Here is a 22,081-nt window from a genome sequence, read left to right as displayed (position 1 = left end):
GTACCGCTTGTTCTTCCTTGCCTGGGTAAAAAGCTAGAATTTATTTCTGCAACAGATTTTTTTTAGTGTTCTCTTATTTTCTTTGGAGAAGTTTTCAATCAGTTAGAAGCCAATTTTATGGGGGAAGAAAAAAAATTTTCTTCAGAAATTTCTACAAGAATTGAAGAACAATGTAAACTGCTTGAATATGTGAGATTTGTTCAAAACAAGTATGAAGCCTCCAACTCTTGGTTAAAGGATGCCAACTTTAAGGAGGAAGAAAAAAATAACAGAAGCCAAAAACTAGGAGGCTATCTATGAAAAGTTGAACACATCTAAATCTGAACTCTTTAGAAAAAGTTAAAAGAAAATGCAAAGCCACAATGAGATGCCACTTCACACTAGTGAGAATAACCAATATCAAAAAGACTAAAAACAACAAGTGCTGCTGAGGGTGTGGAGAAAAAGGAGCCCCCGTACACTTTTGGTGTAATGTAGACTGGCCCAGTCCCTATGGAAAACAGTGTGCAGGTTACCTAAAAGATTAAAAATGGATCTGCCATAAGACCCTGCAATTCTATATCTTAGATATCTACCTAAAGAACACAAAATCACTAGCTAGAAAGGAGACCTGCACCCCGATGTTTATTGCAGCACTATTTACAATAGCCAAGATATGGAAACAACCTAAATGCCAGATTAGTGGATCAAGATGTGGTTTCTATACACAATGGAATACTAGTACTTAGTAATCAAAAAAGATAAACACATGTCATTTGCAGCAAAATGGAAGGAGCTGGAATGGATTATGCTAATAAGAAATTATCCAAAAGGAGAAAGATAAATACTGGATGTGTCCTTATGTGTGGACTATAGAGAGACCAAAGGGTCAGACAAAGACAAACAAAACCAACCCTTGAAAGCTGACCATAGATCTGAGACATGCAGAAGGAGAGGAGGCTTGAGAGGGGGTAGAATGGGGACAAAGGAGAGCACTGTGGACTATGGGTGCTTTGGTAGTGGAATGCCACATGACTACATCTAAGGGGGCAAATCCTATACTTTGAAAACACTAATAGGACCTCCCCAATGGCGTAGCGGGTTGAGCACAGCACTGTGAGGCTGTCTGCAGCCTCTGCAGCACTGGTTCATTCCCCGCCGGCCAGGGAGCTACCCACATGGCACAGCAGACCTCTCCTGACTTGCCTGCTGCTCCCCTCAGCAGTGCTTTTGGTCCTTCTGCCCGTTCTGCTCCTACTCTGTCTCTGGTGAATCCTCTCACCCTCCTGCGACTCTGGCCTGTACTCCGGTTCTTATATAAATAAAAAATAAAGTCTTAAAAAAGAAAAGAAAAGAAAAGAAAAATGCTAATAAGGATGTTACTTCAAAGATAAGAAAGTTAAAAATCTGAACATTCCAAGCAAGGTGAATCGATGGTGGGTATTTCTTTTTTTTTTTTTTTTTTTTTTTTTAAGATTTATTTGTTTATTTATTTATACAAGCACTGGGTACAGTCAGAAGCGCGGGAGGGTGAGAGAATTCACCAGAGCCAGAGCAGGGAGCAGAGCAGGCAGAGGACCGAAGTACACTGCTGAGGGGAGCAGTGGGCGGCAGGAGAGGTCTGTGCGCCATGTGGGACCCTCCTCTGGTGGCGGGGGAGCAGCCAGGGATCAAACCGGCGCTGCAGAGGATGCGGGCAGCTTCACAACCCAGTGCTCAACCACTGCGCCACCGGGGAGGCCCGATGGTGGGTATTTCTAAAGGATACAGTCACTAGAATGAATCAAAATCCTTTACATTATAAGACACTGAAGCCAACACAACGTTAAAAATAGTTCAAATGGATGGAGAATGACTTAAGAAAGCTATAAAAAAATTATATGGGTGAAAGCTCTCAAGTTCAGGAAAGCAAGAAATGGCTTTTATAAGAAGTCAAAAAATGGAAACTTCAATAACATTTGAAGAGTTCAAAGTAGATGCTGAACAAATTCTATATAATAAAGAAAATCAGATCAAGGAACTGACGAAACCCTTGCTAATGAAAGATTGGGTTACTGTGCTTGGAGAAGACATACAGATGATGATAGCTTGGAGCTGGAAATAAAGAATGAATCTGAATATGATAATTAACCAATTTATGCTGCTAAGTTAAACACTTCTTTAAAAACCCCAAAAGGAGAAAACAAAACAAAACAAATGTGCACTCGGGCCTCCCCGGTGGCGCAGCGGTTGAGCGCTGGGTTGCAAAGCTGCCCGCGGCCTCTGCAGCACCGGTTCAATCCCCGGCTGCTCCCCGGCCACCGGAGGAGGGTCCCACATGGCGCGCAGATGTCTCCTGCCACCCGCTGCTCCCCTCAGCAGTGTACTTCGGTCCTTCTGCCTGCTCTGCTCCCCGCTCTGGCTCTGGTGAATTCTCTCACCCTCCCGCGCTTCTGACTGTACCCAGTGCTTGTATAAATAAATAAAAATAAATCTTTAAAAAAAACAAAAAAACAAATGTGCACTCACTTACCTGAAGTACAGAAAACAGCGGAGAGCCTGCAGAGTATATTAAAACCTCAAGATTGAACAGGCATCTTTGCAGTCAGAAAAAATACACTTTGAAAGTGAGAATCAAAAGCTTCAAGTAGTGATTGAACTGTATCTGAAACTGAAATAACACTTCAAAGGAAATTAATAGTAAAGGGAAATTAACATTTAGAGAAAGAGCAGAAACTTTCCAAAGCAGATGAAAAGATTAGCCTTGCACCTGAAGAATGGAGACCTGCAAAAAGCCAGTCAAAGCTCTTCTAGAAGAATTGAGAGATACATTCATTCTTATCAAGGGTGGATTAATGCCCATGAGAAAAAAATACAGAGTTGGTTGGCAGCCAACCTTGATAATTTAAGGAAAGAAAAAGCTCACAACAGATGAAAGTTAACTGAAATAGAGTTTAAATTTTGAACTTTTAGAAAAAGATCCTTATGCACTTGATATTCCACATGCAGCATTTGGCAGAGAGCATCCCCCATATGGTCCTTTACCACTGGATCAACCTTCATCTGAAATGACAGCTTTTTTCTCTCTTTCAGCTGTACTGGAGACTCTCACCTATGAGTCCAGGGGAAGAGGAAGAAGCTCAAGAGGGCCAGGAAGTCCCTTGGATAATTCCCTTCTAGAACAAGCTGTAGTGGAATAACTGATTCTTAGAAACTACTTTTTACCCTAGGTTCCATTTACCTTCAAGGGTAAAGGAATATAAAATGATCATGTTGGGCCTCCTGGTGGCGTGGGTGGTTGAGCGCAGTGCTGTGAAGCTGTCTGCAACCTCTGAAGTGCTGGTTTGGTCCCCGCCGGCGGTGGAGCTACCCACATGGCGTGGCAGACCTCTCCTGTCTTGCCTGTTGCTCCCCTCAGCAGTGTATTTCAGTCAGTCTGCATGTTCTGTTCCCTGCTCTGTCTCTAGTGAATCCTCTCACCCTCTTGCACATCCGGCCTGTACTCTGGTTCTTGTAAAAATAAATAAATCTAAAAAAAAAAAAAGAATGAAAGATGAAAAAATTTAAAAAGACAAAAAATTATTTTGGAAGTGGTAAATAAGTGACTTAAAATAAAATAAAATAAAATAAAATAAAATAAAATGATCATCTTATCTGTGAGCAACTATATCCTAATCCAGTTTTTCTTCCAGTAAGGCAAGACAGATTTTGTTCTAATTCTGGTAGAGTATCTGGAGCAGCAGAACTCCTAAGTTTTAAGATATGATATCTTTGGATGAAGCATATGGACCAATGACTTCAGAAATGTAATCTATAAGAAATGATGGCAAAGGGAATCTTGCTAAGTAATATGTGTCTGACTCATCCCTTCCTGCCAAAAGGGAAGCAACAGACCCTGGCTTTAGTCCTGTATTTTTTCCTCCAATTAAAGATTCATTGTTTCCAAAGGATGCAAGAGATTTGTTCGCAAGGAGAGGTCATTCTTTTCCTCTGCCTCTTCCAGAAAATACGTGGGGAGTGTCCGAAAGATTATTTTCTTTCAAGAGATTTCCATGGCCCACCACCCCACTCTCTGACCCACCTCCTCCATTCCCTAGGCTACCTTCTCCATTCAAAATATCTATTCCCTGAGAGATTTGTCTGATGTTCCCCCAAGAACTGGACTTCCTTCTGTTCCCCACGCCCCCATCTCCAGATCCTAAAAGCAGAAGTGAGTTCCCTTCAGGGTTGATTCCAGTTTCAAGTGAACCCTATCACTGACCGTCCAGAACCACAAGAAACTTGACAATATTTTTGGTTTCTCTCCAAAAGTAATTGTGACTTCACTCATTTTCACTAGTTCACATTCTCACTGACAATGTAATAGGGTTCCTTTTTCTCTGTGTCCTCTCTAATCCCCTAGTCCCTGGGGGTCTTTTTAACATGTTCCCTACACAGGCATGAGATGACATTGTAGTTTTAATTGGCATCTCATTAGAAGTGACCATGAACTGGATTGGAAGAATTAACATCATCAAAATGGCCATCCTATCAAAAGCAATATACAGATTCAATGCTATTCCAATAAAATTTTCAATGACATTCTTCAAAGAAATAGAACAATTATTGATGAAATTCCTATGGAATCACCAAAAACCCCAAATAGCCAAAGCTCTTCTGAAAAAAAAAAAAGAAGGGAATAGATGCATCACACTCCCAGACTTCAAACTATACTACAAAGCCATAATCATCAAAACTGCATGGTATTGGACCAAGAACAGACAGACCAATAGAATCAAATAGAAAATCCAGAAATAAACCCACAGATTTATGGTCAACTAATATTTGACAAAGGAGCAAAGAATATGCACTGGAGCAAAGAAAGTTTGTTCAATAAATGGTGCTGGGAAAACTGGGTCGCTTCATGCAAAAGAATGAAGCTTGACCACTACCTCACATCATGCACAAAAACCAACTCAAAATGGATTAAAGAACTAGACTTAAGACCTGAAACCATAAAATACATAGAAGGAAATATAGGCGAAACACTATGGGATTTGCACATCAAAGACATCTTTACAGACACATCACCCAAAGCAGTGATAGTGAAGGCAAAGATCAACAGCTGGGACTACATCAAATTAAAGAACTTCTGCACAGCAAAAGAGACAATAACCAAAACAAAGAGAAACCCCACCGACTGGGAGAACATTTTTGCACACAACACTAATGATAAAGGACTGATCACAAAAATCTACAAAGAGCTGATGAGACTCAACAACAACAAAGAAAATAATCCAGTCAAAAAATGGGCAGAAGAGCTAAAAAGAAACTTCTCTGAAGAAGAAATGCAAATGGCCAACAGGCATATGAAAAAATGTTCAACATCACTTGTAATCAGGGAAATGCAAATCAAAACTACCATGAGATACCATCTTACACCAGTGAGAATGGCACATATTAAAAAAACTAGCAACAACAAATGTTGGCGAGGTTGTGGAGAAAAAAGGAACTCTCCTGCACTGTTGGTGGGAGTGCAAACTGGTCCAACCACTATGGAGAGCTGTGTGGAGATTTCTGGACCTACTAAACATAGAGCTTCCATATGATCCAGCAATCCCACTCCTAGGTATCTACCCGAATGACACAGAAACAGTAATTCCAAAGGGCACCTGCACCCCTATGTTTATAGCAGCACTGTTTACAATAGCTAAGCTATGGAAGCAACCCAAATGCCCAAAAATAGATGACTGGATCAAGAAGATGTGGTACATATACACCATGGAATATTACTCAGCAATCAAAAAAGATAAACACATGCAGTTTGCAGCAACATGGATGGAGCTCGAAGAGATCATGCTCAGCGAAATAAGTCAGAAAGAAAAAGAAAAATACCGGATGGTCTCACTCATATCAGGAATTTAGAAAACCTAAATAAGAGACCAGGAAAAAGACTAATCAATACAAAGTAAAAATCAAAATCAACAAGCAACTACAAACCAGAGACACACTATGTGGGGGGGGGGCGGGGAGAGGAAGGACTAGTGTCAAAATAAGGGGGGGTGCAATTGTATGGGGAATGTAACCAAAATGAAAATGCATACATTGTGCAAAGATGAAAAAAGATGTAAGAATTATATAAAATAAAATATTTTTTTAAAAAAAAGTGACCATGAACATTTTTTCATATGTCTTTTGGCCTTCTGGATATCCTCTCTGGTGAATTATCTCTTCCTATCTGCTACTCATTTGGTAATTGTATTATTTTTGATGTTGAATTGTGTGAGCTATTTATATATCTTGATATTAATCCCTTATCAGTTACATACTATGTTAATATTTTCTCAAATTCACTAGGATGTCTATTTAATTGATATCTTCTTTTGCTGCACATAAACATTTTAACGTGAGGTAGTTCTGTTTGTTTTTTTTTTTATATTCTTTTTTTTAAGATTTATTTATTTTTATTTATACAAGAACCGGGGTACAGGCCAGACTCTTGGGAGGGTGAGAGGATTCACCAGAGACAGAGCAGGGAACAGAACAGGCAGACTGACTAAAATACACTGCTGAGGGGAGCAGCGGGGGAGGCAGGAGAGGTCTGCCGTGTCATGTGGGACCCTTGCCGGCCGGCAGGGATTGAACCGGCACTGCAGAGGCTGTGGACAGCTTCACAGCACTGTGCTCAATCGCCTGCGCCACCAGGGGAGGCCCTGTCTTTGTTTTTAATTCACCACCAGGGGAGGCCCTGTTTTTGTTTTTCATTCCATAGTGGTTAAAGGGGTTGAGTCACGAAAATTATCTTTATTGTTGATATTATGGAATATATTGCTAATATTTTCTTCTATGAATTTTATTCTTATAGGTCTTAAATCTAAATCTTAATCCACTTGGAGATTATTTTTTGTGTATTGTATTAGTGAGTAATCTTACTTCATTATTTTATGTGTAGCTTTCCAAATTTCCCGGTAGAAGATCCAGTACCAGCATTGTACGTGGTAAGCATTTTATAATTTATATAAAGCAGACCTTGAGTTTTCAAGACATTTCACCTGCTAAGTGTCAACAGAATACAGCTGAGGTTGTGATGTGTCAGCAAGGAGACCAAGGAGGAAATCAAAGGGTCAGACCTTCAGGGACATGGCTGCTTTAGCTGACATGGCTATCTTAGATTGTCAGTGGCTCATTCTGCTTGGCAGCAGGGAATGCTCTTCCGATTCAGAACTAAAAGTGTGCAAGACAGGAAGAAGGCAGTAACTGATGGGAGACCAACTTATGAATATCTTCCAGGAGCACCAGATCAAGATAACTGGAAGCCTGGAATCTTCTACATGCATCTATTTCCATAGACAAATCATGGCTAGATTTTTTTTTTCTATGGCATTTCTTCAGTGTTTCTTAAATGTCATTTTGCTGAAGAATTGCCTTGTGCCTGTTAGGTGCACATTCTTGGCCCTACTCTCAGAGACTTACACTTGAGTTTCTGGGGTTGGGCCCAGATACTTGCATTCCTGCAAGCACACCAGATGTTCCAGAATCAGGTGGTTTGTGTACCACGTTTTCAGAAATACTGCTGTAAGGTCTTCATATGCTCCAGCCGTGAAATCACTGTGTGAGGGGCCATAATTCAATTGATTTCTGAAGGAAAGAGGTCTGAAGTAGTTTTTCTTTCTCCTCCTACATTCAATCTGTCAACTCCTCCTGCCACTCTGCTGTAACATTTTCTTTATGTTTGTACCCTCTTCTCACACTCCTCATCCCAAATCATTATCAAAGCTCAAAGCATCTCACAAGTGAGTTTCTCTGACGGTCACTGCTCCAGGTGAGCTCAGCCTCCACAGGCGTACAGCTGAGAGGTGCACTGCATTGTTTGAGCAACAGCTTTCCTCAAACCTCAGGTACTGCATAACTCAATTTGCCAGATGTGCCAAAGGGATGACCGAATGCTGAGTCTTACAAAGGGTGGTTTTTTTTAATTTGAATTTTTTGTCAATATTTAAACAAGTGGGAAATGTTCCATAAACATCCTGATTCTGACTGTTCTTAAGATGTCAGAAGATCTGGCCCTGCTGATTAGTTTCCCTAAGGGTAATGGTTAGCTGGACTAAAGGAGAGACGGACCCTTGGGGCAGGGAACAAAGGTGAAAATATTGTAAAGACAAGGACACTCAAGCTGCTGCTCCAAGGCCTGAGAACTAACTTCTGCATTTTTAATTTTGCATTCTTCTTAAGGAAGCTGCCATAATTGTGTAAGTTTTAGACTCCATGAAAGCTGGCTGGGTCCCTGACACTGCTCATATGCTCCCCACTCAGGGCTCTGGACTGGTTACTCTTTATCCTCAGACTTACCTGTAGATTTTCTTCAAAACCAGAAATATTTCTCTGACCTTCTGGATTTATAAAAGAGAAAGTGAAAGGGCCTAGTACTCCAGGAAGAAAGGGCGAAAGCCTAGTATTCTCAAGGAGGTGATTTGGCCTGCATCCATAGCATTTGACTTCATGACCCCTGGCTGCATCGAATTCTCCTTCTAAAGTTCACAATTCTTTAAATTCCGGGTAGATGAAACAATGTTTTTTGTTCAATGTCATCAAGTTTGCTTTCTCCTCCAATTCTGCAAGGACATGTTTAAATCTCATCAATTTCAACCTCATTTGGAATGTGGATGCTAAGAATCCCCACATTAGAGAAAGAAAAATAAAAGGGATATCTGCCCATAGACAGAGAATGAGCTGTGTATCTTGAACTTTTTTTTTTTTTTTAAAGATTTCTTTCTGCTTTTTTTTTTAAATCTTTTTTTTTTTTTTAATAGAGGCATTTTTTTATTTATTTATTTGTTTGTTTGTTTTTTGTTTATACAAGCACTGGGTACAGTCAGAAGCGGGGGAGGGTGAGAGAATTCACCAGAGCCAGAGCGGGGAGCAGAGCAGGCAGAAGGACCGAAGTACACTGCTGAGGGGAGCAGCGGGCGGCAGGAGAGGTCTGCGCGCCATGTGGGACCCTCCTCTGGTGGCCGGGGAGCAGCCGGGGATCGAACCGGCGCCGCAGAGGCTCTGCGTGCAGCTTCGCAACCCAGCGCTCAACCGCTGCGCCACCGGGGAGGCCTGTATCTTGAACTTTTTGAAAGTGATGTCATTGGGGAAAAGGCTGGGACTTCTCTATGTCTTTTACCTCTGGTGCTTGTAGGCATAGGTAAATAATCAATACTCACTGACACTAATGAGAAGACAAATACAGAATAGATGATATGTTCAACAACTGCATTCTAAGATGATTTTTTTCTATATGGGTCAAGATCTCCTTATCCACAGCCTGAGAACGCTGCAGAATTTTTTTTTTTCCAACAACGAACTATAATATTGGGAATCAAGTCCTGCATTTCCCGCTTCTAAGACACTTTACTTCTGTATCTCTGTGTTCACGATGTTGTTTTGTAGCTTTGTTTTCCTACCCTTGAGATTGTTAAGATCTTGATGATCTTTTCTGTGAATGACTTATTACTCGGCAAGGACCCAGCCTCTGGTCTCAGCAGGGATGGGGCAGAAGGGGCATGCATTGTAGATCATTGTTTTCCCCAGCCAACGTACCTGCAGCTTACTTTCCATTCTCCTTTTCGCAGGCTGTCAGTGGCCTCCTCTCAATGACATCTCATTAAAAGGAAACACATGTTTGAAGATACAAAAACAAGACTAAATATAAACAAAGGGGCATTTTATTGAACATGTTTATCTGCCACAGCTATTTCCTAATTCTTCCTGGCTGTGGGTGAGACTGGGGATGTGTCTTATTGCTCTGAATCTAAACTAGTCACTATTTTTTCTGCAAAAGAATTGTTGAAAACCAGTTCCTAGTTGACCAGAGTAGACATTTATGGATGAGGCCTATGGCACTAGTAAGGGGTTGATTGTTTTAATAGTATTATCAATGGTACTATTTTAATTGCTCATGAGTTTCCTGTCTGAATTATATTTTGTTATATGAATGTCAATCTAATTTTTTCTGTTAAAAAAAGTTCCAAATATGGGCCTCCCTGGTGGCGCAGGTGGTTGAGCACCACACTGTGAAGCTGTCTGCAGCCTCTACAGCATGCATTCGATCCTGACCAGCCAGCAAGAATCCCACATGGAGCGGCAGAACTCTCCTGTCTCCCGGGCTGCTCCCCTCAGCAGTGTACTTCATAGGTCTGCCTGTTCTGTTCCCGGCTCTGTCTCTGGTGAATCCTCTCACCATCCCGCACATCTGGCCTATACCCTGGTTCTTGTATAAAAATAAATAAATCTTTAAAAAAAAAAGTTCCAAATCTTTAAATTGTCACTAAAAAGTATAAGCCCACTCCTTGATTCCTCCCCAGTGGTGAAGAAACTGATTTCTCTGTGAAGAGAATTGTGTCATTCTGAATGAAATGTTTCAATAGATACCTTAAATTCTTATTAAGCCACATTGTCAATGGCATATTGTATTTTTTTGAACTTTACTTAGAATCAACCACCCCTCGAGCTATGCAGGAAAAAGTCAGCTCTTTCTTTGTGAAGTGGACAATTTTGTTATCACTGTGAATCTGAGAGCCTTATTTTATGCAATCACTGAATTGCTTAAAAGCAGTTTGGAACACCTGATTCCAATGATGGTGTACAAAGAAATTGGGCCAACCTTCTGCAAAAACCAACTAACAGTTCTGAACAAAATATTTTTATAAATCTGCTTCAAGGTATTGGAGACTTAAGCAATGAAAAATGACCAGATCAGAATCGCAGGAAAAGATGAAATCTAGAGAGGTAAGCATGCTGTTTGGAAATATTTTCTTTGGGGAACTTTGCAAATTCCCAAAAAGGCAGTTGATAGGCAGAGTTAAAGGAGACCAAATGCGATGTCTAAGGCCTGCCAAAGGGATGGTGGTGGGTGAGCCCATGTTCAGGGCTGACAAGATTTTCTAGACCAGGAAAAAAACAAACAGGGAGTGTCCTGGACCCTCGGGGACTATAGTCAGTTTGGAATCATCCCTGGTATTAAACTTGGATTAAGATGATTCTAGAATATGTATGTCTTCAGATGTCTGAAAGAATCAAGAAAGAGCCCTGAAAAGAATATCACAAGACAGGAAAATGATAGGTCTGTCACTCTTATGAACCGAGATGTAAAATCCTAAATAAACTAAAAAATCCAATCCATCTCTATACAAAAAAGCATCTATCTATCTATCTACAATATGACCAAGTTATTTGTTTCCCGGTAGTGCAAGTTTATCTAGATATTTGAAAATCAAAGTAATTCAGCACAGAATAAAGAAAAAAAATAGCATATGGTTATTTCAATAGATGCCAAAACATTTCATATCCTTAAAAATGTAGCAAACTGGTAATAGAAGGGAATTGCGATAGAATAAAAGGTGCCTACAAAAAAATGAAAAAGCAAATATGGTACTTATTAGAAAATAAAATTAGAAAATATTGAAAACTTTGCCCTCAGATTAGGAAAAAGAAAGAATGATTGCTATTTCCTTTGCTATTCAACATTTCACAGTCAAAGAAGTAAACATTGGAAAGAGGGTAGTAACTGCCCTTTACGTATCACATGTTTGCATTTATAGAAAATCCAATAGAACCTTCAGTGAAACTATTACAATTAATAAATGAATTTATCAAGGCCATTGAATAAAAGCATAATTTATAAAAAACAATTATATTGTATATATTAGCTCAAATAATTAAATAATAAAAATTTGAGCATGTTTAGGAATGTAGCTAATGAAAGACAAGAATGAAACATGGACAAATGGGTGAAAACAATGCAAAGGAGAAGGTTAAATACATAGAGAATATAGGGCAGTGGTCTAAGGTATATTGTAGTCCCAGAGACAATGTGATATAAGTAATAATTGAAGATATGTGGCTATAAAATTTCCAACACTGGTGAAAAACCTCAAGGTATAGATTAAGTCCTACAAACTACAAATAGTATAAATAAAAAGAAATTCATGCCTATGCACATTGCAGCTAAAGTACTGAAAACAAATGACAACTAGAAAATCTCAAAAGCTGTTCGGAGGAGTGAATACATATTGTCCTAAAATTACAAAAAATGACTCTATGGATTATCTTTATAGGAAATAATGGGATCCAGAAAAAAAAAGAAATATTCACATTCAGTATCAAGAGAAAATAATTACAAACTAAATTTCTATTTTCAACCTTAATGAAAACAAGTAAAATGAAGACATTTTCACATGAACCAAAACTTAGAGCATTTGTCATCAGCATACCTATTCTTTTTTTTTTTTTTTTAATAGAGGCATGTTATTTATTTATTTATTTATTTGTTTGTTCTGTTTATACAAGCACTGGGTACAGTCAGAAGCGTGGGAGGGTGAGAGAATTCACCAGAGGCAGAGTGGGGAGCAGAGCAGGCAGAAGGACCGAAGTACACTGCTGAGGGGAGCAGCGGGCGGCAGGAGAGGTCTGCGTGCCATGTGGGACCCTCCTCCGGGGGCCGGGGAGCAGCCGGGGATCGAACTGGTGCTGCAGAGGCCGCGGGCAGCTTCGCAACCCAGCGCTCAACCACTGCGCCACCGGGGAGGCCCAGCATACCTATTCTTAAGGAAATACCATGGGATATTTTTCAGGCACACTAAACATGTTCCCAGATGGAAGGTGGGAGAAGCAGGAAGAAAGGAAGAGCAGTAGAAAGGAAAGTTTATAAATCATCTTAATGAATTTTGGTTGTATAAAACATTAAGAAAGGTTTTATAGACCTAAGTCAGATGTTAAATAAATGAAGGTAAATATAGCATAGTCCTTGCATTGTCCAAGAGGAAGGCAAGAGTACTTATTAGCATTATGTTCTAATAAATAAAAAATGCAAGCTGTAATCTCACACGCAACCATGGAAGACAGTAGAGAGTTTTCTCAAAATATTGTAGATTTACCATATGACTCGGCAATTCACTCCTAGGTATCTACTTGAAGAGCACAGGGATATCTGCACACCTGTGCTCACTGCAGTCCTATTTACAATGGCTAAATTATGGAAACAACCTAAATGCCCAAGGACAGAGGAATGGATCAGGAAAATGTGATATATCTACAGAATGAGCAGTCATCTATGGGGAAAAAAAAAGATGAACCCTTGCCATTTGCAACAACAAGGATGGGACTGGAGAGGATTATGCTGAGCAAAATAAATCAGAGGGAGAAAATCAAATACTATTAGACAGACCAACCCAATAACAAAATGGAAGCAACCAGAAGGTAAGGTTGGCAGAGTGAAATGGGGGAGATAGAATGGAGCATGGTAGAGGACTACTGGAGCTTTGGTGGAGGTCACAGTGTGAAAACATACATTTGTAGAGGTTTAAACCTGTAACTCCTGAAACAAATACAATGATGTTATCCAACTTTATCTTAATTTAAAAAAAAGAATAGTAAAAGCACTTATAACTTTGGAGCTAGCAATAGGGAAAAATAGAATAACAAACACAAAGTCAATCCAAACAAGTTGCAGAAATTGGAAATGAGAAAAACAAAGCAGGTGGAGAAAATAAAGAGTACAGAGTAAGACTACAGTTCAAAAAGAAATAGTAAAGGAAATTAATGTATATTAACCATCTTTTATCTATATCAGTATCAGATAAAATATTTTTCATTATAAAACATTAGAAATAAAGAAAATGATTAATACAACAAAGAGTTTACTCTCAACAAATATATAATAAAGCTAAATTGTATGCAGCTAATAACAAGCTCCAAGTAAAGTAAAATTCAATAGGACTACAGGAAGAAATAGATTCTTTTACATTCATAGTGGGAAATCTAACATTTGATTTTGCTGATAAAATAGAATCAATAAGGAAGTAGAAGATTTAACAAAATAATTTAGCAAACAAACTTGACATACATGAAACATTGGCAGAATGTATATATATTTTTTCAAACACACATAGAATATTTACAAAAATTGACTATATGCTGGGACCTAATGCTAAAGGTTCAAATCAGACTATATTTTAGGTCCACTATGGAATTAAACTAAAAATCATTTATAAAGAAATTTTTATAAATGTGTCATATGTTTGGAAATGAAGCAATATAGCTCTAAATAGTCCACAGTCAAGACAGAATTCATGATAGAAATTATTTTGTGTTAAATAATTTAATCATAGCACATTAAAATCTATGGGATGCAGTTAAAACTATGCTTTAAGGAAGACGTGTAACTGTATGTGCAATAAGGGCTGTCTGAAAAATCATTGAGCTCACCATTAGCTCAAGAAGTTAGAAAATAATTTCAAATTAAAGTGAGAGGAATGAAAGAATCAAGACAAGAATGGAAATTAATGGATAGAAAATAAATATAGAATATAGAAAAGTCAATAAGCCAAAAATTTCTTCTTTGAAGAAACTAACAAACTGGAAAGCCCCTCTTGGGACTGATCAAGAAAAAGAAAGAAAAGGCAAAAGAAAAAGGTAATATAGTCACAGATTTGGGCATCTTTACCACAATTCATTTTAGAACTTTTTCATTAATTAAAATGAAACCATTCTCTCTTTAGCTATCAGTCCCATTCCTTCTATCGCCTCAGCCAAGGGTAACTATGAATGTACTGTTGTCTCTTTAGATTTGCCTATTTAAGACACTAAATGGAATCCTAGGATATGAATTATTTTGTAAGGATTATTTAATTTAGCATATTCAAGGCTCATTTACACTATAGCATGTATTCGTTTCTTTTATTCTCAAATGATACTACATTATATGGATAGCTAACTATATACCACATTTTACTTATCCTTCAGCAACTGACATTTGGATTGTTTTCACTTTTAATTATTTTGAATGCCACTGGTATGACCACCCACGTACAAGTTAGTGTGGACATATATTTTCACTTTTCTTGGGTATATAAGTAGGAGTGGAAATGCTGGTTCACATGGTAACTCTTTTTAACAATTTTAGGAAATTCCAGACTGTTTTCCAAAGTGGTTGCACCACTTAATATTCCCTCCAGCAGTATCAGGGTTTCACTTTCTCCATATCCTTACCAACACTTATTCTCTATTTTATTTAAATTATTTTACATCCTAGTGGGTATGTAGTATGAGCTTTGCTGTGGGTTTGATTTGCATTTCCCTGGCAACTAGTTGCCTCAGTTTCTAATTAATTTAGGTATTTTGGATATGAAGTTATGTTTTTCAAGTTGATATGTAGTACCAAACTGCTTTTCATTAGTTATACCACTTCTACTTTGGTGAAAATATATAGGACACTTGTTACATAACATCTTCACTAAAATAAAATCTTTCCAAATTCTGTGAAATTAGACTTATTTTTATATCATTCCTGTGATACTCATCTTAAAATAACTATCATGAATTTTATCTAACTGTAGTGTGTTCATATTCTTTGTATACTTTCCTATTTGGTCTTTGCTTTGTTTTGAAAAATGTTTTTAAAATAGCTAACACCCTAAGTAGTTTATGTGACACAAGGAAAATTTGGGGAGTAAATTTGCAGTCTGAAATATTTTGAGAAAAACTAATATTTCAGAGTCCTTATAATAACCAACCAGAGCAACCATTTTCAAAGTATTAATGGAGATTTAGAAAATTTTACAAGTTTATATTTGGTTGTTTACATAATGCAAATTATTAGAGAAAAGGAAACTAAATGAAAGAGAACTCTTTGATTACATGAGATGTATCAATGCTTCTGCCGGAATGTAATTGAAAATTTGATGAGAGTTTATGTTCAATGAGTGAAATGGCAGAAATTAGAAGTGGTAATTATTTTGGGGCTGTTTCTTTCATTCAGCTTCTTAGACACTTTAATTGCCATCATGGAAATAACTAGAGATTTTTAAATATTGCCCACTGTAGATCTGGAAACATTTATTTAAGGAATTCCATGACAAAATCTAGGTCTGAGAACTTTATCACTTTTTGGTTAACACAGTTCTTTTTTTTTAAGATTTATTTATGCATACAAGAACTGGGATACAGTCTAGAGCTGTGGGGGTTGAGAGGATTCACCAGAGACAGAGCGGGGAACAGAACAGGCAGATTAACTGAAACACACTGCTGAGGGGAGCAGTGGACAAGTAAGGAGAGGTCTGCTGTGCCATGTGGGTAGCTCCCTGGCTGGTCGGGGCTCAAACTCGTGCTGCAGAGGCTGCGGATAGCTTCATAGGTTTCATCTTAACCCCTTGCGCCACCAGGGTGGCCCGGTTAACACAATTCTTAAACAGAAATAGCTGAAGCTTCAGTGCCCCCAGGCTCAGAGTTCTTCGAGAGGCTGAGTTGTAGGGTGGGTGCCTGGTGGATACTGGATCCCCAGCTCCATCGCTGCCTAGACTGTTTAATGCTTAAACAGAGTGAGCCCCAAATGGCCCAAAACTACAAAAATAGTCCTGAATATTGCCTTCTGACTATAAATGTCTCATGGGTCTCTCCTACTACCCAGTGTTAGTTTGTTAGTTGTTTTCTATGACTGAAGCCAGAAGGAGAACAGAGTAATGTGGGTTGGAATAAGGGCTATATTATGTTCTTTTCTTTAAGCTATGTCTTTAATTAGTTATTGATCTAAAAAAAATAGCCATTTATTATACTTAAATGACCCAGATGTGCAATGGGAATGAACAGGGCCCGAAAAACATCCCAAGTTAATGTATGTAAACATCATTTGTTTGGGGCAGACATTGTGTGACACACAGAACACTCTGTGTTACCCTGTTTATGAATTTTTCCCTGCTAGTGGAATTAAATTAGGAAATTTGCTAAGTGTCCCTGGGTTCCTGGTGTCAAGTGTTCTCCACATGAGTCCTGAATAGGGGCTCTGCTATGAGTTGAATTGTAACCTCCTAAAAGATCTGTGGAACTCCTAACTACTCAGTATCTCAGTATCTCAGAAAAGGAGAAAGGTTTGTTGCAGATATAATTAGCAAAATTAAGATGAGTTCATAATGTAAGAGAGTGGTCCCTTATTCCAATATGAGTCTGTTCTTAAAAGAGCAAAATTTAAACACCATGGGAAGACAGATGCAGAGATTGGAGTGGTACATCTAGACTTCAAGGAACCAAGCCAAAGTTTGCTAGGTGATAACAGTTTCTCCCTCACAGCCCTTGGAAGTAATCAACACTGCTGACACCCGGAGTTTGGATTTCTAGCCTAAAGAACAGGGTGGGAATGACTTTCTATTGTTTCAAGTCACCTAATTTGTAATAATATGTTACAGAAGCCATACCAGGCCCTGAATTCTTAGCCAAACAGCTTAATATTTTTGTTTCAATTTCATTCCTTCTAGAAAAGTAATAATGATACCTGTTATTCTTAGGATCCAATGGACTTCTGGAAGAGAAAAGCTTTTATATTTGGCTACCTAAGGTTTTTGGATAATTCCCAAGATTCTTCCTGCTCCAGCACTGCCATTGCAGCTTCAAGTCCAAGCCCTCTCGGTCTGGAGCATGCATCAGAAGTACCAGGAGGACCTGATAAGTCAGGCTGCTTGTTTGCACTCCAGAGATTGTTCACCCACTAGGTTAGGGGTAGTACCTCCATAATTTGCTATTGTAACACAGTCCTGATGATGCTGAAGGTGTGGGTTGAAGACCACTTTTCAAGACTATGAAAGACTTTTGGGAGGAAAGGGAGAGAGTCCTGAAAGGTTGGAGGCTTTGCACCTGTGCGGTAAGCCTTAAATCACATTATCAATATATGGGCCCCAACTACCCAGTCCAGCCCCAGCCATTTTCTCTCTTTCTGAATTTGGAAGTTGTTTCCTTCTACGCCTAGACTTGGGCTTGAATGTCTATCTACTGCTCCATCTTGAGCTTCCCTGAGATTTGAGCTCTGATCACAAGTTAGTTTCCAGGTGCTAGTTCACCTCCTCCATTAAATCTTTTCACCACGACTCCTCCCTCCCTTGGGTTAAAAGCACATTTCCCATATTAATTATGAGGTACTTACGCATACGTTCAGTAGTGGAACCAGTTTTTATGGGATCACTAAGCAACTTTCTTGCTGATTTATGGGGACCACATCATATTCAGTTAGGTTTAAGGAAAGAGACCATCATGATTCCTCAGAAGCAATTTCAGTTTCTTTTTTTTCTTTTTTTTTTTTTTTAGAGGCATGTTATTTATTTATTTATTTATTTGTTTGTTTGTTTGTTTTTTGTTTATACATGCACTGGGTACAGTCAGAAGCGCGGGAGGGTGAGAGAATTCACCAGAGCCAGAGTGGGGAGCAGAGCAGGCAGAAGGACCGAAGTACACTGCTGAGGGGAGCAGCGGGCGGCAGGAGAGGTCTGCGCGCCATGTGGGACCCTCCTCTGGTGGCCGGGGAGCAGCCGGGGATTGAACCGGCGCCGCAGAGGCCGAGGGCAGCTTGGCAACCCAGCGCTCAACCGCTGCGCCACTGGGGAGGCCCAGCAATTTCAGTTTCTTCTGAGTCTTACTATAATAAATTTCCCAAAGTATCTCCACCCACTCATCTACTCACCATGGAATGTCCCATGGGGTACATGCTGTACAGACTCTGCTGGGCCTGAGTAGTGAGCAGGCCCCACCAGGATGTGACCCTGTGGGGTTCTCAGAGCAGCAGGGGAGGGGGGGAAACAGCAAAAAAATCACACTATACCATGCAAAATCACAGCGGAGACAGGCCCATCCAAGGAGAGCAATACTTTGCTCTAGTGGATGAGTAATGAGATCTGGCCCTTTTGGGAATGTCTTTGAATTGGTATCTGAAGGATGTGCAGGGAATGAGCCAGGTATAAAGCAGAAAACAACAATTCCAGGCAGGGAGAATAATGGCACAGAGGCCAGGACAGAGGAAGGAGTGTACCAAGGGCTGACCTTTGAGCTCAGAGGGTAAGGGCATCAGGAGATGAGTAGTGCTTGGTGCCTGAGACAGAGGAGTAGGGCAGAAACCAGATGGCGGGGAACCCTTGTGTTGTGTGTTCTAGTCTGAGCAGATAGGGGTGTCAGCTTCTCCCCTGCTCTCCCACCTGTCACTACAACTTTCTCCCCTCATGGTTCATGGCTTCACCTCCCCACCTTCCAAGCACTATTCTCTTTCAGGGAAAGAGGCATTCCTTTCTTACTGGGTGACCTCTCCAAGTCCCTTCTGCATCCTCAGTGAGGAGCCTTCATGGGCCTTAAAATCTTCTGCATGCCTTACACCTGCCTTTTACCTGGCCCCTACCCTGTGTCCTTGGATATGCACATACCTCCCTGGTTTTAAAAAAAAAGCCTACCACATCTTCTTGATCCAGTCATCTATTTTTGGGCATTTGGGTTGTTTCCAAAGCTTAGCTATTGTAAACAGTGCTGCTATAAACATAGGGGTGCAGGTGCTCTTTGGAATTGATGTTTCTGTGTCCTTTGGGTAAATACCTAGGAGTGGAATTGCTGGATCATAAGGAAGCTCTATGTTTAGTAGTTCAAGAAATCTCCACACAGCTCCCACAGTGGTTGGACCAGTTTGCACTCCCACCAGCAGTGCAGGAGAGTTCCTTTTTCTCCACACCCTCGCCAACATTTGTTGTTGCTAGTTTTTTTAATATGTGCCATTCTCACTGGTGTAAGATATTACTCAGCATTCAAAAAAGATAAACTCATGCAATTTGCAGCAACATGGTTGGAGCAGGAAGGGATCATGCCCAGCAAAATAAGCCAGAAAGAAAAAGAAAAACACCGGATGGTCTCACTCATAGCAGGAATCTAGAAAACTTAAATAAGGGACCAGGAAAAAGAATAACTATAAGAAAGAAAATATCAAAATCGACAAACAACTATGAACCAGAGACACTCTATGGCGGGTGGGGGGCGGGGAAAGGAGGGCTTGGGGTCAAAATAAGGGGGTTGTAATTGTATGGGGAATATAAAAAATAAAATTTAAATTAAAAAAAGAATGCAAAAAAAAAAAAAAAAGCCTACCATGGGCCTTGCTGGTGGTGCAGGGGTTAAAGTCTCAGCACTATCAAGCTATCGCCTGCCATTGCAGATTGAGTTTGATCTTGCCCTGCTTTTCCCCTCAGCAATGTATTTCAGCAGATCCACCTGTTCAACTCCTCACTCTGTCTCTGGTGAATCTTCTCACCCCTCACACCTCTGCCTACAGTTCTTGTATGTATAAATAAATAAAAATTTAAAGATTTATTTTTATTTATGCATACAAGAAGTGGGGTACAGGTCAGAGGTGCGGGAAGGGGGGCCAGTGAGAGGATTCCCCAGAGACAGAGTGGGGAGCAGAACAGGTAGACTGACTGAAATATACTGCTGAGGGGAGCAGCGGGTGAGAAAGGAGAGGTCTGTTGCACTGTGTGGATATCTCCTTGGCCGGGAATCGAACTCATGCTGCAGTGGCTAAGGATAGCTTCATAGCTTGCATCTTAACCCCTTGCAACACCAGGGAGACCCAATAAAAATAAATCTTTAGGAAAAAAAGCCGGTCAGATCCCATGCTGTCCCCTGAACGAAGGGCCAATTTTCTCTCCTTCCTAAGACTTCTCATAGGTGGGGTTTGGGGACATCTATCTTTGCTCTTCCCACCGCTCCTCTTCCACTGACCTCTTAGTCAAGTGGGACCTGTTAGAGAAAAGACTTTCCCCACTATTACACATCTTCTTTGGTCTTATGCTTGCAGGTTGAGGTGAGGTTTCCTTCCCTCTGTGCTACATCTTCAATATTAAGGGTAACTTAAGACTTGCTGTCAAAATGTTCCCCAATTCAACTCCAATTACAGGAAACTAAAAATCTTTCCAAATTATTTGTTTTAAGGAATTTCTATTTGGCAAACTTCCTGTGACTAGACCTTGAGACAACACTGATATTCTTGACAGAGTGGTGTTTTAATGCTAACTTAAGTGTTTGAAATGGCTGTATTGATTTTCAGCATTTGAAATGCTGTATTGATTTTCAGCATTTCACATTGATTTTCAATGATGCACACATGGAACATATAATGCATTGCTACTTTAATAAAAAAGTGAAGGAGTTGCTCTATATTTGATTAGTTGTCACTGAGGTCAGCTTTATGTGTGTGGACCAGAGAAGCACAGAGCTGCTACTTTCATACAAAGTTTTCACAGGCTGACTGGCTAACGCTTATGTTCAGGGTTAACAACATGCCCTCAGATTCTCTAGTGATAATATCTATCCAGGAATAAAATAAACAAGCCAGTAGTAAGGATGTTCTAACAGTGTGTACTTATATAAGGCTGTTCTCTTTCCAGGGCAGGCCCTTTTGTCTCAGAGTCTAGTTGCTTGACATTTATTTACCAGTATTCAACTGCCAATTCCCAGGGGCTCGAGAGGTTTATGTGCTGGCAGCCTGACACATACTAATCAAATAAACAAAAGGTTTGATTTGTAAATCAGCCTGTCAATGTTTTACAGGGAGAATTGACATTTACTGAAGGACTGAATTCCTTGTCACTCAATCTCCCTACCCTCCTTTGAGAAGGAAACCGAATGCAATGCTTAGCAAGAACTAGAGATGCCTTAATTTCTTTATGTGAGTTTCTGGATCCCAAGGAAGTCTGAGGTTGAAATAGCTGTTGGGGTTGAGGGTCAGAGAGCATAGATCACTTTAAATTTATGGACTGCAAGAAAGAGAAAGCATATTGACTGAATGAACAAAGCGGGATTTCCGGGAACATTATCTTGGACTCTCAAAATTGACTTGGAGATCCAGGCTTGGATACAGTGAGGGAGCAGCACCTATAAGAGCTGCAAGCAAGCTAGTTCCAGTCTTTCTAACTCTCTGCTGTGTCCACCTTTTTAAGTTTCTTCAGGCTTTTAAAATATCAATTAGCCCATCGACTAATTGACTGGATGTTTATATTATCTGCTAAGAATTGTAAAAGGAAAGATAAGCCCCTTACACCCAAAGAGTTAAGAATCTAATGCTCTAGCAGCACTCCGTCTGCCCACTTGTGAGTATGCAGGTGCCTCTTTTCACAACTCTCTCTCTCTGCAGGTCAGCAGCATCCTGCCTGCCTGTGACCTGTCAAGGCTGCCCGCCTGCAACCATGCAGGCCTCTCTTAGCAAACCTGTCCTTTCTGGGGCAGCTCTTCCTGCCCACTTGTGTCTATGCAAGTGTCTTTAACTGTTTTATCCCTTCCCTAATAAACCTGCTCTTTAAATATTAAA

At 39.9% G+C, this 22,081-nt stretch overlaps 1 pseudogene; it reads left to right on the top strand.

Annotated features, from left to right (window-relative positions):
- Positions 1–2,533: 2,533 nt before the first annotated feature.
- Positions 2,534–3,158, top strand: LOC119230506 (cTAGE family member 2-like; annotated as a pseudogene).
- The last annotated feature ends 18,923 nt before the right edge of the window (positions 3,159–22,081 follow it).

The sequence above is a fragment of the Talpa occidentalis genome, unplaced genomic scaffold (genome assembly GCF_014898055.3).
Source record: "Talpa occidentalis isolate TD23 unplaced genomic scaffold, MPIMG_talOcc4v2.1 talOcc4.7, whole genome shotgun sequence".
In the NCBI taxonomy this organism is placed as follows: domain Eukaryota; kingdom Metazoa; phylum Chordata; class Mammalia; order Eulipotyphla; family Talpidae; genus Talpa; species Talpa occidentalis.
This window is presented reverse-complemented; position numbering and strand designations above follow the sequence as displayed.